Source organism: Meles meles, chromosome 16 (genome assembly GCF_922984935.1).
Source record: "Meles meles chromosome 16, mMelMel3.1 paternal haplotype, whole genome shotgun sequence".
Classification (NCBI taxonomy): domain Eukaryota; kingdom Metazoa; phylum Chordata; class Mammalia; order Carnivora; family Mustelidae; genus Meles; species Meles meles.
The window spans coordinates 67,838,435-67,844,338 of record NC_060081.1 but is presented as its reverse complement, the minus strand read 5'-3'; the positions used below and the strand labels follow the sequence as shown (position 1 = coordinate 67,844,338).

Below are 5,904 nucleotides of genomic sequence, written 5' to 3'. Positions count from 1 at the left end.
CCTGGGTGCCTCAGTCCTGTGGGAGGATCTGGATAGCACACCACAGCAACAACTATAGCAACTGAAAAACATAAATCTGAAAATAAAGAAAAAGAATGCAGGGCTTTGGGATGCCTGCGTGGCTCAGTCGGTTAAGCTGCTGCCTTTGGCTCAGGTCATGATCCCAGGGTCCTGGGATCGAGTTCAGCATCGGGCTCCCTGCTCAACGGGGAGCCTGCTTCTCTCTCTGCCTCTGCCTGCCTCTCTGCCTGCTTGTGTTCTCTCTCTCTCTCTCTCTCTGACAAATAAATAAATAAATAAAATCTTTAAGAATGCAGGGCTTTGAGTCCCACCACTGACTTGCTTTAAGGATCTTGGGTACATTGTCTCCTTGGACCTCAGTTTCCCCATTTGTACCCTAAGAAGTTGTTACTAGACAGATGGTCTCTGACTTTCTAGTTGTGGCTAACTGGGACACTCCTGAGTCACAATCAGCAGGCAAGCAGGTGCTCTGGAAGGTGGCCGTAGCCACCAGAGAAGATGAAGCTAAGGCAAAGGCCAAGAGATGGAGGGAGTTCATGGACCTCAGGGAGTTCCTAGAACAGGATGAGGTTTTCCTTCCAGGGCTTTCCTTCAGAAGTAACCTATGAATCATTAGTTTGTAAAACAGCAGAACAAAGTGGGACATTGGAAGTCGGCTGAACCATCCCTTCATTACACAAACGAGAGGTCATGCCCAGTGTCAACACTGAGTCAACAGCAGAGCTGGGGACAACCACTGTTCCTGAAGCCTGGCCAGGTGATTTCCTAATGCCCCTGCTGCCTGTACCTTGAGAGACTGAGTCAAGGTTTCCTGTGGCTGGAAGAATGAGATACCCCTCAAGCTAACTTCCACAAAGGGAGATCTATTTGAAAAGAATCAGGATGAGAGAGTATTTTCTCCATCCTTTTCTTAAGAATGGAAAAAACCAAGGGAAAGGCAAGAAGTGACTTGGGTACAGAGCTGTCAGTTGGTATAGGTCAAGTTCAAAATGTATCCAGAGTCGGGGAGGGCCAGATGCTCTCTTAACACAATAAGGTCAGAATGAATAGACCCCATGTAATAAGATCAGATTCATAAAAACCTTGAGAGACTTGCAGGGAAAGATTAATCTTGTGGTCCAGATATTGGAGTTCAGATACGCTGGTTGAGAGTAAGCTTGAGCCAGAGTGGAAGACTGCCACCTTTCCTCCTTAACCACCACCCAAAAGATTGCTTTCTCCCTCCAGACGATCTTCCAGACCATCACTTCTCCACCACACAGAATCCACAGGCACTGAAATTTGAGTCCCCCATAGCCCCACCAAAAGCCAGAAGTGCAGATAATGTACTGATACACGGTATTCCTGCAGTGAAGGGCTGGCACATTCCAGGAAAAGGGGATATAGAGGTACAGGGAAGGGAGTTGCATAAGAAAGGAAAAAGGTTCAAAGAGAAGGGGAGAGCTGGGAAGGAAGGAACATCTGGGGAATCCTCCAGAGTTCTGGGATGATCTTTAGGGATACCCCAAAATGTCTGGCACCCAGAGCAGGGGCAGGGACACCACTGTGCAGTCTAAGAGAGCAAGAAGGTGAGAACCAGCCTCTCCTCCAGCAGCTCTGCCAGAGCTACGATGGAAATGCCTGGGTGAGAAGGTCTAACCCTGGTCAGGGTCTATTGTGCATAAACTAGCATCAGGGAAGTTTTTCACCCGCAACTGACCATCTGTCCAGAGAGAGGAAAACTGAGGTTTCAGATTCTTCTCCCTTCATTTCCCACCCCCCAACTCCACCCAGAGATGGACTAGAAGCCCTTTCATAGGGGATCCATGATGAAATGAGGCATCATGAAGAATCCAAAGGCAAGAAATGGAGCAAGGCCATCAAGTGGGCTGACATTGGACTCCAAACAGTGGTCAGGAACTGTACCATTCATGTCACACACGATTTCCAAATCTCAGTGCCTTAGCCCAGTACACATGTGTTGTTTTGTTTATGGTGTAGTCCCCAGCAAGTCCAGAGGATGGCTGAGACACACCCAGAAATTCAGAACCCCAGGCTCCTTCCTCCAGGTCCTTGATGTCCTCTCCATGGCACCCGCAGATGCTGAGGGAGTTTTATAGGCCAGATCCAGAATGGAACACATCACTCCCACTCCCATTTCACTGACCAGAGCGTACAACCCACTACACTCAGTTGAAAAGGGAGGTGAACAACTCAGCCTAGCCATGTGCCCAGGGAAAAGCAGACACCATGGGTACTGGTACTGGTGATCAGGGAAAAGTAGACACTGTGTATACTGTGATCATGGAAAAGCAGACACCACGGGTACTGGCGATCGCTAAGGTTAGTTATCTTTAATGCCATCTCTCACTGCAGCATCTTTCCTTGGAGTAGTTCAGTTTTTCCAGATGAGGAGCCTCTCATTCTCTACCTGATGGCTTTACCCCTGACTCGGGGATCCCTGCAGCCAGGTTGGGAGTGAGGGTGAGGTGCCGGGGGACCTCACCATTCTCAAGCAGCTTTTCACCTCTTCCTGTCACCAGGTGACAGTCGTCGGGCTCCTCAGTTCACACATTATGCCTCTCATCCTCAACTCCACGGACTTCACATTGCTATTCTCCTCCCCATGTTACAGATAGCAAAACTGAGGCTCAGTGGGACAAAGTCCCACAAATGTGTCCCAAATTACAGAGCCAGTAAACTAGACTCAGGATTCAAACCCGTATCTGCTTGGCTCTGTAATGTTCTTTTTTCCACTTCCTAGCTTAGGAGAGAAACCCCATACATGCACACATGTCATTCTTCACTCCACCCTCCTATCCTAGACCAGATGCAATGAGTCAAGGAAGATGGAAATTCAGAGAAAACATTGGGTCTTTCTTTATTCACTAATGAACTGTCATTTCCTCCTGTGTGCCAAGCCTCATGTTGGATGCTGGGCATACACGGATAAAACAGACCCAACCTTAGTGCCCTGGAGGTGTTCCTCACGTAGCCACACCTGCATCAAGACACTTCCATTTTTCTTGGGCTTGGGGAACAAAGGAATCCTCAGACCACATGTACCGGGAAGTCCTAATCTTGTTGAACTGGCAAGAATACATCTGTGGAAAGAAAATACAACAGAGCCTCACCAGAGGAACAATCCCAGGGACCTTTACTTTCCTCCCAGCCAGAGGGTCCCCTGTCAGTGGGCCCTACATCCCTTGGGATAAGAAGAGAGAGAACACAAGACTAGAATAGTCAAAACAGTACTGGGGTTTCCTGTGGTTCCAGACAACCTAGCCAATCAAGGCCATCACCACAGCAACACTCTCTCCACGCACACAGCATTTTGCTTGTACATTTAGTATCTCGGTGGATATACTTGTGTCCATTTTACAGCTGGGGACACTGAGACTAAGGAAGGTGCAGTCAGTTGCTCATAGTCCCACCGTGGGTCAGAGGCAGAGGTGATGTGAAAAGATAAAATTCTCGCCTCTTGTATCATGGCTCCTTTCTTCTGGTTCATTCCAAGAAGCCTTTCCTCCCAGGGCCCAGCACTAGCAGTCACTCACACGTGACCCTGGGAAACACTTGCTTAGGAAACTGGGGGTGAATGGTGTTGAGGGACAGTGGATCTATTTGGGGGGGCAAGTGGTGCAAAGGGAGATTCCAAGCAACTTCCTCATTCACACGGTGTGGCACCCTGGTAGGACACTGGGGATGTGGCTCTGTACCAGACCTTACCTTTCACTGGCTCAACACAGGAATTCCCACACACCCCCTTGCAGCACTTGAGACCGTGAAGGCAGTGGCCGTCATTCAGGCAGAAGTCCCTGGGGATGGGCCTCTTGCACTGGTCAGTGACCACTGGACATTTCCCAGGATTGACCTTAACTGGTGAGAATGGGAGCACAACTCAGAGGCTTGCCCCCTAGACAGCAGCCCACCTCCTACCCCATCTCTAACTCGTATGTGCCAATCACTTCCTCTCTACCCGGCAGCCAAACTGAGGCCAGTGTGTGTCCTGATGGAGTGCCTGTTCCACCAAGGGGACCCTAACCAGTGTCATAAGTGTCCGACAGACAGAGTGACTCAGTAGCTGAATGAGTGGCTAACTCATTGACTAGCTCAACAGTTCATGGACTGACTCACCAAGAACAGGAGTCAGTCAGCCATGGTTCAGCCCCACCCTCCAGCCCAGTTTTGGGGATCCCCCACTACTTCTCCAAGATATGTGTCCTTAAGCTAAAATCTCCCTGGTCCCCTCTTCCCGGGCTGTGTTTCCTCACCAGGCTTTGATGGGTCTACAGGATCTACACATTTGATGCCACAATATTCACGACAGCATTTCTGCTCCTTTGGACACTGCCAGTCGCTCTGGCACTGAGGGGGTTCAAACACAAGGCACATCACAGGAGGTGTGAAGGGGCAGGCTCCCTCCTTGGCTTTTTCTAAGGGTGAGAACAAGGGAGGAAGAGGAAGCTGATTCTGAGTCACGACCACAATCCTGGACAAGGAACCAGCTTCCCAGGAGGGGAGAAAAACCGAACTCAGGCAGCCGACCCCAAAGGAAGAAAGGGAGCTCTTGGGGTTCCAGCCTGAAGGCAGGTGTGGGATGGTGCTGGGCTCAGCCAGCCACTCAACCAAGAGGGTGTCAATGCAAGAAAGAAGGTATAGATGTTGGGGTGCTGGCAAATGTTTTTAGAGAAGGCTTTGGGCATTTGCCAATTTCTGTGGTGTAAGTATCGCCACTGTGGCTGACTCCAGGCTACCAACGTGATGTCCACTGGCTCTCAAAAGTCTTGAGAGTGTGACCTTCAGCTGTCACGAACAGTATAAGCCAGCTCCAGTACACGGTTGGACAGAGCTCATGGTCAGGTGCTCCTGGCCCACTGTTCAGTGTGAAGGAGGTGGAGAGGGACCTCAGCAGTAGGAGAGGCAACTCATCAGGACAGATTGCAGATCAACTGGCAAGTAAATTGAGACACAGTGACCATTAAAAAAGAAACAGTAAGAGTAAAAGAGAACATTTTGGAAAATGGAACAGAGACCCAAATAATGTGATGGAGCAAAGACCAGAGAAGGAGTTGCAGAGAGACAATGACAAGCGATACAGGGGCTGGGGTTATGGGGTCCATCTGGGGAAAGGTGGGTTTCTGGATGCTCAGGAACTCTTAGCTGAAGTCCTCAGAGAGGTGCCTGAAATTAGGGGCCATGGGCCAGACCATGGGAAAGGTGATTTCAAGGTCAGCTCCTGGACTAAGAAGAAGAAGGTACCACCATGCTGAGCCATCAGGGAACCCTGGTACCTCAATATGTCCAGAGAGACTCCAACTCACCTTTGCTAGCATCTTCCACAGCCCAGGACGTGACAATTTGGAGGGCAAGGAGCACCATGAAGGGGAGGAGGCTGCCGGGTTTCATCTTCACAGCAGGTGGGGGTGGTGGTGGCCAGTGCCAGCCTTTCCCTTTATACCTTCCACGGAGGGTGTGCTTCCTGTAGACGTGCCTGGGGCCCTCCCCGCTGTTCTGTCCTAAGCCGGAAATTCAGGGGAGGACAGTAACTCCACCAACCAGAGTACTGATGGCAGGAGCCTGGGGAGGGACGCATGGAACTTGGAGGGGGAGGTGTCCGCAGGCTTGTCAGGAGACCATTCTGGAAGCACCTGCCTTGGGCCTCTGCGGTGGAGTCAGCGAGGGTCCTGGAGGGGAATGTACAGGCCAGAACTGGAAGTCATTACAAAGAAGCCTCTCTGTGTGCCTTGACCTTCCCACACTCCTGGACTGGCTGTCAATTATGCAGGGTCACTCCCTCTCCCAGACTTCAGGTGACGCCTTCGCCTGCCAACCCTGGACTTGTGTCCACATAATACCCAGGTTCTGGGCACTCTGCCAATCCCATGGGGGTTTCTCAAAGAG

At 50.6% G+C, this 5,904-nt stretch overlaps 1 pseudogene; it reads right to left on the bottom strand.

Annotated features, from left to right (window-relative positions):
• Positions 1-3,075: 3,075 nt before the first annotated feature.
• Positions 3,076-5,409, bottom strand: LOC123926480 (annotated as a pseudogene).
• Positions 5,410-5,904: the final 495 nt, after the last annotated feature.